This window comes from Pseudorasbora parva, chromosome 19 (genome assembly GCF_024679245.1).
Source record: "Pseudorasbora parva isolate DD20220531a chromosome 19, ASM2467924v1, whole genome shotgun sequence".
Lineage (NCBI taxonomy): Eukaryota > Metazoa > Chordata > Actinopteri > Cypriniformes > Gobionidae > Pseudorasbora > Pseudorasbora parva.
Window position 1 is genome coordinate 34,055,545 of NC_090190.1, and position 12,521 is coordinate 34,068,065.

Genomic DNA, 12,521 nt, shown 5'->3' on the forward strand with positions numbered 1-12,521 from the left:
AAGTAATGTATTTACACTAAATTACTCTGATGTCATTTCCGCCTGGATTTGGCCTACCCAAATTGAAAAGCCTCCCATACACACATACAGTGGTCTAGGTTCAAAATGTTGGTGTCATTTTACAGGAAACCCTTTGAAGTTACATAAAACACTGCTAAAAGTGATAAACATGTAAGTATATGTTGTGTAAGCTGTTATAACCCCCGAAAAATTAGGCGCTTTTTGATTTTTTTAATATAAATTTATTTTTGAAAGTGTGTAACTCAGGCCCCGTGTGCTCTAGGACCCTGCAGACACTTTGGGCTGCTTCCAGCATGTATAATTAATTTAATGACACTGGAATATTGCTTTTATATCACTGTATATGGTGGTGGGAGGGGGTGGTGGAATGGGGTAGAAGGGTGGGGGGAGGGGCAAAAGGGGGGGGGGGTAAAAAAAGGGGGGTCATCCCTTCAGACCCATTTGAGTAAATCTGGAATACAACATGACACAGACAAAATTCTTTTTTCCACTATTTTCTGTAATTTAGTGGAAACAGCCCAAACTGTCTGCAGGTTTCTAGAGCACACAGGGCCTGAGTTACACACTTTCAAAAATGAATTTATTAAAAATAAAATCAAAAAGCGCCTATTTTTTGGGGGGGTTATTACAGCTTAAGCCGGGTGCACACTGTGCGATTTTGCCCACGATTTGGCCGTCTGAGACAAATTTAGCAAATCCTAAAAGATTCCTCAGATCCTAGACTAAAATTTGAGGTCTTTGGTCGCTAGTTTGACATGTCCACCGGCAGCCGATTAATGAGCGCTGCGATCAAATTTGACCTCAGACGAAATTCTGGCAGTGTCAGAAGATTTGGCACAGAAACCTGCAGTGTGACTCCTCCTACGACAACAGTCAAATATCTCAGGTTTTCAAGACAAGCTATGACCAAAACGAGAGCTAGAAATTTATTTGTAGCCAGCATTTCAGTCCCACGTGTAATGCAGCTCACTGTCACCCAACGCGTCATTCATTGATGATATAAAACTCCGGGTGAGTTTTCTTGCGCGCGTCCGTTTTTAGCGCGCCTTAACTATCGTGCAGTCTGACATTAATGACAACTGAGATCTTACAGTGTGACATGGCTTACATCGGGGATCATGTTCGTACAGTCTGACAAGGGACATTCGCAAAGGATTTTGAAAAATCGCACAGTGTGCAGGACCCATCAGACAACATATACTTACATGTTTATCACTTTTAGCAGTGTTTTATGTAACTTCAAAGGGTTTCCTGTAAAATGACACCAACATTTTGAACCTAGACCACTGTATGTGTGTATGGAAGGCTTTTCAATTTGGGTAGGCCAAATCCAGGCGGAAATCCCAAAAAATGGCCCTGAGTGTAATTTTTTTGCATTAATTTAAATTATAAGTAAAAATAAATAAAAAATTACATCACTAAACACATCAGTTATTCTAAGAACATAGTAAATCAGACATTTTGATCATGTTTATTAATAAATATATTTGGAGCTTGGAGCCAGAGCTTGGAAGCCCTGGGTTACAGCTGTCATTGATAGCGCACCATGCTGCGCTGATTAGCGCTATTGGGGAACGTCTTTATTGTGCTGTGAATATAGTGTGTAAACACATCAATTAATTGACCCAGAGGTTATATTATAGCCTCAGTTGGAGATGTCATCAGAGCACCCCCATGCTGACTCCTGTCAGCACCCCCGAAAGCATCACTAGTGGGAACAAGAGCATCACTATGGGATGAAGGCAAGCCAGCGGAGACAGTGTGATGCTTTGGGCAATGTTCTGCTGGGAAACCTTGGGTCCTGCCATCCATGTGGATGTTACTTTGACACCACCTAAGCATTGTTGCAGACCATGTGGAAATGGTATATAAGCAATGGTTTGAGGAGCACAACGAGTTTGAGGTGTTGACTTGGCCTCCAAATTCCACAGATCTCAATCCAATCGAGAATCTGTGGGATGTGCTGAACAAAAAAGTCAGATCCATGGAGGCCCCACCTCGCAGCTTACAGGACTTAAAGGATCTGCTGCTAACATCTTGGTTCCAGATGCCATTGCACACCTTTAAGGGTCTAGTGGTGTCTATGCCTCAATGGGTCAGGGCTGTTTTGAATGAATGAATGAGGCATTTATATAGCGCTTTCAAATGTACTACTGTACACCCAAAGCGCTTCACACTCATGTCAGGGGTCTCTCCTCAACCACCACCAGTTTTGGCAGAAAAAGGTGGACCAACACAGATTCTCGTGTTGATGGTGGACCAATCTGATCGGTGTAATCCAACTTTCACTTTGGGCCAATTGGCTCTTCATTGTAAAAAGTTTGGGCACCTCTGGTCTAGAGCCATGTAGACCCAGAGTTCAGACAACACAATTCACTCTAACGGAACGATTTTTAGAGCAATGGCAGCTTGTGGGGCCTCTCAATAGTTCCCGGAAGTAACAGCCGCCCCGAGTTCCCGCATAACAGACTGTTTGTGATGCACTTTTAAAAGGTAAGATATTTAAAGAATAAGATTGTATATTATCAGTACATTTATTAAATTAACTTGTGTATTAAAGCTAGTTGATTATCGTGATGTCTTGACTAATTATACCCTAATTAACTATGTTATGATGTTTATTACATTAAGTGCACACATACTTAAATTATAAAATGTCTATGTACTGCATAATACAACAAACTTCTTGTGTTTCAGGCAAAGGGGCTTTTTTATTTGTTTGTAAGTTTTTTGTAAAATTGGGAATAGTTTTGCAACCTGATGTAATTGTTTAGAATTGTGTGCTACTATAACCACTAAGTTGTCAGTATACATTGTCTTAAACATAGGTGTAAAATCACAGTGGTTCTCTTGGTCCCTTTATAACCAAGTCCGTGTAAACTCAGTTTCAGTTTCACAGTCGAACCTGATTACATTTATTTTAAATGCAGCCTCTGAAAAAGAAAACTTTTTTTGCATTTTTTCTGGATTGGGAGTTGTACATCCAAGTGAATGAAATGAGGGAAGTTGGCAAATTAAGGGAATAAAAGGGCATAATAAATTGGACTTAAATACAGCCTCTCTCTTCTCTCCACTCACAGACATCATTCCTCCTTAAAGGTTCCCTAGAAGGAGTTGAAACAATATGTTAAATTGTTCTCTGATATCTAAATAGAGGGTATGTGAAAAATTGTCCAGATACAGTTTTACAGGTCCATTTACAACCCTATAAATTGTCCCTAGGATGTAATGCTCTGTTTTTGCCTTATTTGAAAGAATCATGAATATTAATGTTGAACTCTGCTCTGATTGGCTAATATCAGCAGCTCACAGCTCACAGCAGGTCAGCGAAGCAGCTTGTGAGTCCTGACAGAACTTTGTACTAAGCCAAAAATCTTCAAATAGAATTTTGATTGCATAGCAACACGTTTTTTTTTTATTCTATTTTTCTTATTCTTTTTCTTGATTATATTCAACACCAGCAAAATTATGCTATAGATTACAAACTGGAATTATGAAACAGCTCTTGATCCAAAGGCAGCTGGATTCTGACCATCTAACTTCATTATATTCTTTGCTCATAACATGAAAGAAAACACACACACACACACACGCACAGTCGTGTTTCCATGTTTTATAGGGATTTTCAATAGGCGTAATGGATTTCATACTGTACAAACTGTACATCCTATCCCCCTACACTGCCCCTGCCCCTAAACCTACCCATCACAGGAAACATTCTGCATTTTTACTTTCTCAAAAAAAACTCCTTCTGTGTGATTTATAAGATGTTTTCCTCATGGGGACCTAAAAATGTCCCCACAAGGACAAGGATTTCGGATATTGCCATCTTTGTGGGGACATTTTGTCCCCATAACGTAGGGATTACCAGGTCACACACACACACACACACACACACACACACACACACACACACACACACACACACACACACACACACACACACAAAGCACTATACAGTTATTAGACTAACCAGGAAAAAAGCCCTCAAGACTAGGGTTATAAAACAGATGTATTTCAAAATTAGATTTATTTAACAGGGTTATTTAAAAGATTTTTGAAGGCAGATAAATGCATCCTTCGCTTCCTGTAATATCGCACAATCCATTCAGGAAATGGGGGTTACAAGAGTAACCTAAACGTTTTCAACACTCTCACTGCAATTTGTAACTATTTTACATTTTGATGAATTGGAGTGTATGCAGAGACTCAGACTTTCAGATATGCAGAACATGTGTTGACCACAGAAAAGAACACAACCTTATATCATAAAATGTTGACAAGACGATTTCACATGGATGTAAACAATCTATTAATCTCACAAATAATTGAGAAAAATCATTGCAACAAGATTCAATGAACTTAACATTTTTAGTTCAACTTTTTAATTGCCGTCTTAAGCAAAACTGTTTAGAATTTAAAATTTAAAATTCCATTCCATTTCAAATTGTCCATTTACTAAAGTCATCGTCATACATAAAAGTGAAAATAGTGAAAGATACTACCATTTTTTTCATCAAATTAACCATTTTAATTATAACAAATTGCAGACCAAAGATGTCATAATACAGATTTTTGCATCTATTTATTCTATAATGTTAATATTTTTAAGAATTATAATGTTGTAAAATAGACAAATTGTTTTTACATCAATAATACATATTAATATTTGTCTAATGATAATGATAATAAAAATTATATATATATATATATATATATATATATATATATATATATATATATATATATATATATATATATATATATATATATATAATTTTTATTATCATGTATCGGAACATGATTTTTTACAATTCATCTGAATGTAACTGGTTTTACAATGCATTATTCCAATTCTATTTGCTGAATCATCCTAAATGATCTTTTCACATTATAAAATTATTTGATTGTATTTGCACCTGTTAAATTTGTGTTAAAGCAAATGTTTGACATTACCATAGCATTTTATTAGCTGTTAATTGCTTTATATATATATTATGACCAAAGCAATTAACAGCTAATAAAATGCTATGGTAATGTCAAACATTTGCTTTAACACAAATTTAACAGGTGCAAATACAATCAAATAATTTTATAATGTGAAAAGATCATTTAGGATGATTCAGCAAATAGAATTGGAATAATGCATTGTAAAACCAGTTACATTCAGATGAATTGTAAAAAATCATGTTCCGATACATGACAGAAAAATGTACAAAATAGTTTCTAAATTTGACCCAATTGCTCAGAAACTTCACTCCAGACACTGTGACTATTCACATTCTGATGTTTTTTTTTTATTTTATCTACAAGCAAACAGGCCACATGTAGATATTTTTTTTCCAAGTCCCTCAATAAAACTTCGTCAACATCAACAGAGAATCTAGCGATGACATTCTCTCTTGATATAAAGATTTGTGATGTTTTGTCTTCCACTTTTTCAATCATTTCAATAGCAATATGTTTAAGATACAGTGTCATTAGCACTGGAGTCAGAGGGCAACCCCTGCGCAGTATTTTGTATTTACCTCTGTCGCTGTTTATCAGGGCCCTGTTAAGAATGTCTATATTTAATGTATTGGATAATGGTGGGCTTGTCTTGGTTATATCCATTTCTTTTGCAAGATAACCCCTTAAGACATTCCACCTGACCTTTAAATCCTTTTTGAAGGTAAACAACACTGCTGTATTATTTCGGTCATCTGTGTAATCTGTTGAGTGAGACTCCAAGTGGTCACTAAGCCATCTGGCCATGATGGTGGCTAAGATCAGATAGTCAACATTAAAAATCCAATGAGTTTTAGATACCTTTAAAGCCTGATTGAAAGACTCTGAGATGATCATTGATTGCTCAAGTATATTGTGATAAAAAGCACACAAATATGGAATCAGAGCATATGAGTTATTCACATAGAATGTGAGTGGCATACCATCTGGATGCTCAACATGTTTTTGGTTCACTGCCAAGGACTGAATTGCACTTTCAATATCCCTGACACTAATCATTAGAGGTGTGCAAGGATTAATTGTCAAATCAAGTTCTGGCCAGTTTTTATGCTTGTAGCTCAAGCATGTATCAGTAACTGAGTGTATCAGATTAAAGTTATGCATTTTGTCTGTCAGTTTTGTTTTGCATTTCTGACTTCTTGCTTTCTTTGTCGGATATGCATATTTCAAACAGAACTGGCCGATGGTCAACTGTTGTTTCTTCGTGTTTTTTTTTTTTTTTTTTTTTTTGTATAAATCTTACAGGTTTTAATATATTGCATTGATTCTTCTGGAACAAGAAGATAGTCTAGCCTTGATATGACTTCTTTTTGCTCATAAGAATATTGCCTGGCTTCTGGGTGAAGCCTTCTCCACACATCTACTAAATGGAATGATGTCATAAATCTGTTCATAACTGGTTTGAAATGTAAGTGATTTTTTTTTTTTTTTTAATTTCTGACTAGATATGGGTTCAAAGCAATGTTAAAGTCTCCTCCAATCAGTAAGATGCCCTCTGAAATCTTCTCGATAACATTTTGGAGGTCCATTAAGGGTTTTGGATAAGCTTGAGGATTAGTATTTTTTTATCAAAATAGCCAGACCTCTTTGGTTTGATGTTTGTGTGGTGTAGATTGATTTCCAATCTTCAAGCTCCTCTAAAACTTTATTTGAATGTGTCTCTTGAAGGAAAACAACATGGCATTTTTGTTTCTCTATTTCTAGCTTCAGTTTCTTTATCTTAGATTTGAGCCCATTTGAATTCCAAGACATAAAATTGAGATTTCTTCCTGAACTCATGATGGTCAGTGGTCCTTGTGTGTCAGTACTCCAGGAATTTTAAACTAAAATCTAGATTAATAAGAAGGAAAATTATTATTATTTTCTTTTTTTATGATGCAATCATCCCAGCCAACACGTGTATGTGGGGCCCACGTGAATTAAACATGGGCTACAGGGGTACAGAGTGGGCATGGGCTCAAAATGGGCATCTTATCTGGGGCCCCCTTGGGTGAACCAAGTAGGTCCCACATGGGCAAACCCAGCTGGGCTCCTCATGTGGGACCTAGTTGGTTCACTAATGGGAAATGAGAACATGGGTGGAAACGTCTCGGTAACGTATGTAACCCTAGTTCCCTGAGGGAACGAGAAGCTGCGTCGAAACGCTGTGAGAAGGCCTCTGCGTTAATGAGTCGTGAAGCGCGTGTAGAACCAATCCATCGGGAGATCGATCGTCGCCGACGTGATGACGTCATCGACCGGAGACTATAAAACGTCCGCGAACACAAACAGGAACTAGCTTCTGATAAAGCCTGAAGTAAGTGATCACGGGCACGCCGGGAGTATGTCAGGGCGACGCAGCGTCTCGTTCCCTCAGGGAACTAGGGTTACATACGTAACCGAGACGTTCCCTTTCGGGGAACTAGAGCTGCGTCGAAACGCTGTGAGAACGCTTATACCCACATCGCCATGGGACCAAGTGCCTCGTATGTGTGAAGCCGAAGCGCACACGATTACGAGAGTACCTGCGCCCCAACAGTAGATGCCAAATCTAACTCGTAGAATCTGACGAAAGTTAGCGGCGAAGACCAGCCTGCCGCATTACAGATATCTTGGAGGGAAGCCCCCGACAAAAGTGCTTTAGAAGCAGCCATACCCCTGGTAGAGTGCACCCGGACAGCCAGTGGAGACGGCTGCCCGGCCGCCTCATAAGCAAGTGAGATGGCCTCGACCACCCACTTGCTCATTCTCTGCTTAGACACTGGAGCCCCCCTTTTCCTGGGCTCTGAAACAGACAAAAAGTTGATCAGTCTTTCTCCACAGGGCAGCTCTGTGGATATATGCGTCTAACGCCCTGACCGGGCACAGCAGATTTAATTTTTCTTGGTCTGACGTCATGAAAGGAGGAGGACAGAATGCTTGTAGAGTAATGGGGCCCGTGGGCTCGTAGGAACCTTGGGGATATAGCCTGGTCTGGGATGCAGAAAAGCCTTTACTAGGCCCAAACTCTAGGCATCAGGGCCCTACCGACAGGGACTGAATATCTCCTATTCTCTTTAGAGATGAAATGGCCAAAAGGAAGATAGTCTGTAGGGTGAGGAACTTCTCTGAAACCTTCTCTAAAGGTTCAAAGACAAGCCCCGCAAGACAATGGCCAAGTCCCATGCTGGGACCCTCGAGTGCATAACCGGCCTCAACCTTAAAGTACCACGGAGGAAACGTGTAATCAAAGGGTGTCTTCCCAAAGACACTCAACCCAAAGGGACGTGGAAGGCACCCAAGGCTGCCACGTACACCTTTATTGTGGAGGGGGTCAACCCTGCCGAGAACCTTGCCTGCAGAAACTCCAGCACTGTACCAACCAGGCAGTTAACTGGGTCCCACTGGCATTCTCTGCACCATGCTGAGAAAAGTTTCCATTTCAAACTGTACAGCTTCCTCGTGGACGGAGCTCTGGAGTGAAGGATGGTCTCAACAACCTCGGCCGAGAGACCTTCCTCTATGAGCCTGGCCCCCTCAGAGGCCAAGCCCATAGTTTCCACATCTCCGGGCGTGGGTGCTGGAATCTCCCGCCCGCCTGAGAGAGTAGATCCCTCCTGGTCGGAATCTCCATCGGAGAGCCTTCCAGGAGAGATATCAGGTCCGAGAACCAAATTCTCGTCGGCCAGTATGGAGCCACTAGAAGTACCTAGGCCCCGTCCCGGCGTTCCCTCTCCAGAACTCCTGAAAGCAAGACAATTGGGGGAAAGGCGTAGGGAAAGGGGCAGCCTCGGCCACTCCTGTACCATGGCATCCAACCCCAGCGGGGCTGGATGGGACAGAGAGAACCACTGAGGACAGTGAGAATTCTCCACCGAAGCAAATAGGCTGCTTTCCCATATTCCTTCCATAGGAGCTCCACCACCTCGGGGTGGAGTCTCCACTCCCCGGGCCTCGGCCCCTGCCTCGACAGGATGTCCGCTTCCTGATTTAGGACCCCTGGGATATATACTGCTCTGATGAACAGCAATTTCCCCTGGGCCCACAGGAGGATCCGACGTGCCAATTTGTCCAATGGACAGGACTCAGACCCCCCTGGTGATTTATACAGGCAACCACCGATGTGTTGTCTGTCTTGACTAACACATGATGGCCCCTGAGATCAGGCAGAAACTGTTTCAATGCAAGAAATACTGCGAGCATCTCTAGCCGATTTATGTGCCAGTGCCGCTGATGTTCCTGCCATAGACCCTGGGATGAACGGCCTCTCATGGTCGCACCCCAGCCCGTGAGAGAGGCATCTGTCGTTAGCGTTACGTGACGAACATGAGCCCCCAACACGGGACCCTGGGATAGAAACCCCGGGTTTTTCCACATGACCAGAGCACGTAGGCATCGCCGCGTGACTTTGATCATGCTGAGCGGATTTCCCCTCGGGGAGAACCCCTTTGTTTTGAGCCACCACTGTAGCGGCCTCATGTTCAGTAGGCTAAAAGGTATTACGTTGGACGCTGCTGCCATGAGACCTAACAGTTTCTGGAACTGTTTCACAGTGACGGCCCGGTCTAGCTTCTGTTCTTTGACTGCTGCCAGGATCGATGTTATGCGTGTTGGCGATAATTGCGCCCGCATAATTACCGAGTCCCAGCTCACACCTAGAAAAGTGGTTCTCTGAGCCGGAGAAAGCAAACTCTTCTTCGCGTTCAGCCTCCACCCCAATTTCGACATGTGTGCGAGAACAGCATCTCGATGCTGAACCGCCATCCGATATAATTCAGTATGCGGATGCCTTGCAGACGCAACGGCGCCAGCTGAATGTGCGGGGTGACAGTGCTAGACCGAAGGGAAGTACCCGATATTGGTATGCCTCTCCCCCGAAGGCAAACCTCAAGAACTTCCTGTGATGTTGATGGATGGAGACATGAAAATACGCATCTCTTTTCCACTCAGCGATTTAATAGACGCAGATCTAATATCGGGCGTAAGCCCCCATCCTTCTTTGGCACGATGAAGTAACGGCTGTAAAACCCAGACTCCCTGCCGGGAGGAGGAACCCTCTCTATAGCCCCCTTTTGCAGGAGTGTCTCTACTTCCTGTGCCATCACCAGAGCCTGCTCCGGGCCCACCTCTGTAGGTAGGACACTGCTGAAAGGAGGTGGCCGCCTTTTAAATTGAATGGCGTACCCCCTTTCGATTATCTGCAGGACCCAACGAGATATATTTGATAGACGTCTAGAAAATCTACTAAGGGAACCAGCCTCTCGAGGCTGGCGTCTGGTGTACTTTGAACAGCAAGCACAGTGCCCTGAAGAGGCGGACCGGCAGGGAACGACTGACTTGACTGCTCGGGAGCCCCCCGAAGGGGGAGCGGACCACCCTCGAGTGGCCCGCGGGGACCGTCTGCGCCCCGGCATTGCGGCGGGGTTGGCAGCGCGGCCCCCAGAGGGGCGCTGCAGGACAACGGGTACCGTAGGCAGAGGTAAACACTGTTTCCCTTCGGAGGGGACTACCCTCAGCGTCCTGACGCTCCTAGTCAGGATTTCCTTTTGTTTTCCCTGCCCTCCGAGGAGGGGGCAGACCACCCTCAGGTGGCCCGCGGAGACCCTCTGCGCCCCGACATTGCGGCGGGGTTGGCAGCGCGACCCCTTGAGGGTACCGAAGGAAGACGGGTACCGTATGCTGAGGTAAGTACCGTCTTCCCACGGAGGGGAAACTAAGGGAACCAGCCTCTCGAGGCTGGCCTCTGGTGTAATTTGAGCAGCGAGTGCAGTGCCCTGAAACGGCGAACCGGCAGGGAACACCTGACCTGACTGCTCGCATGCCCTCCGAGGAGGGGGCGGACCACCCTCAGGTGGCCCGCGGAGACCCTCTGCGCCCCGACATTGCGGCGGGGTTAGCAGCGCGGCCCCCTGTGGGCACCGAAGGAAGACGGGTTCGGAGGGGAAATGCCAGGGACGATGCAGCTGAAGGCGAGAGATAGCTCGCAAGCGTCTCTTCGATCTTCGACATCACCCCATAACCATAGTGTCTCAGCTCTAATATATTACTATATGCAGATGTATGTGGGCTGAACACTCTATATGATACCGGTTTCCTCCATGACCTAGACACCTCAGTGTGTAGGTCGGGGAAGAACGGCAGGACGTTGATGCTCTGCACGAGAGGGCAGGAATCGCTCATCTAATTTCGTTTTCTCTGATTTCGATGGGATTCAGATATTTCCACCAGCCAGTCGTTTTTTATTTTTATATTTAACCTGGCCACAGCTCTCGTGAGAACCTCAACTCACTAGCGGGTGACTGAAGTGGCGAGTCTTCAGTCGCGATGCTCTCAACGTCCACCTCCTCAGAGCTGGATAGTTGGAGCACCGGTGCCCCGCCCAGGGAGGAAGAGACCGCAGAGCGGGCTTCCAAACCCCGAGACGAGGCACTGGACGATACAGGTGAGGGCTGAGATAAGGCTGGGCCCGTCTCAAACCCCTCTGTAAAGTCCATGTGTGAACCCCACGACTGAAGCCACTGCTCTGCCTCGGCAGCAGCGGGACTGAGCCGCAGGGAACACGAGCCGAAGCACCCTCCTCGAAGAGTGCCCGGTGGGAGCGCAGCATTCTTAACGGAAGCCGCTCAAAAAATGCTCGCAAGCGGCCCCTTTAAGGGCTGCCTGAGCGTGCTGAGCTCCCAAACAGCCATACACAATGAGTGTGTTTCCCACACGCAATATATATTTTTTGAGGGCAGGAATGAACACACTGTGAAATGCTGTTCACTCGCCATAATCTCCTTTTTCTCTTTATGTTATAAAATATATATCAGATATATTTAACAAAGGTGGAAAATTCTCTCTAATGGACAGACAAAAACACCAAATAGACAGACAGGTTCACACAAATCGCTTACTGAAGGCACAGAAGCTAGTTCCTGTTTGTGTTCACGGACGTTTTATAGTCTCCGGTCGATGACGTCATCACGTCGGCGACGTCATCACGTCGGCGACGATCGATCTCCCGATGGATTGGTTCCTCACGTGCTTCACGACGCATTAATGCAGAGGGGTTCTCACAGCGTTTCGACGCAGCTAGAGTTCCCCGAAAGGGAAATGGGCTATTCAGTGGTCTAATTCATTCACAGTCAAGACAAGTGCAAACACAGTCAATTCCAAAGGTTGATTACATGGGAAGATAGTACACAAATATGCACTCTTGAAAAAAATGTATTGTTATTTTGACACTTGAACACAATTAATGTGACTTTAATCTAATCAAAATTTAAAAATTCCAATTTTATTTTGTTTATTTTGTGATCACAGAGCAGTGCCATACAGGGGCCATTTTAGCTTTTATTATAAAAGTGTACACATTAAGTGAAATATTTCCTTTCTCAAATGTTTAATGTTGAATAAATCTTTAATACATTTTATTTAGGCACAGAATCACTAGTTTCCGATTAGTAATGGCTTTAGAATAATGTTCCAAATAAGTTGGAATGTCTTCTGCAGGGTTAGGTAATACTGAGTCATTGTTAATAGGTTACACCAGC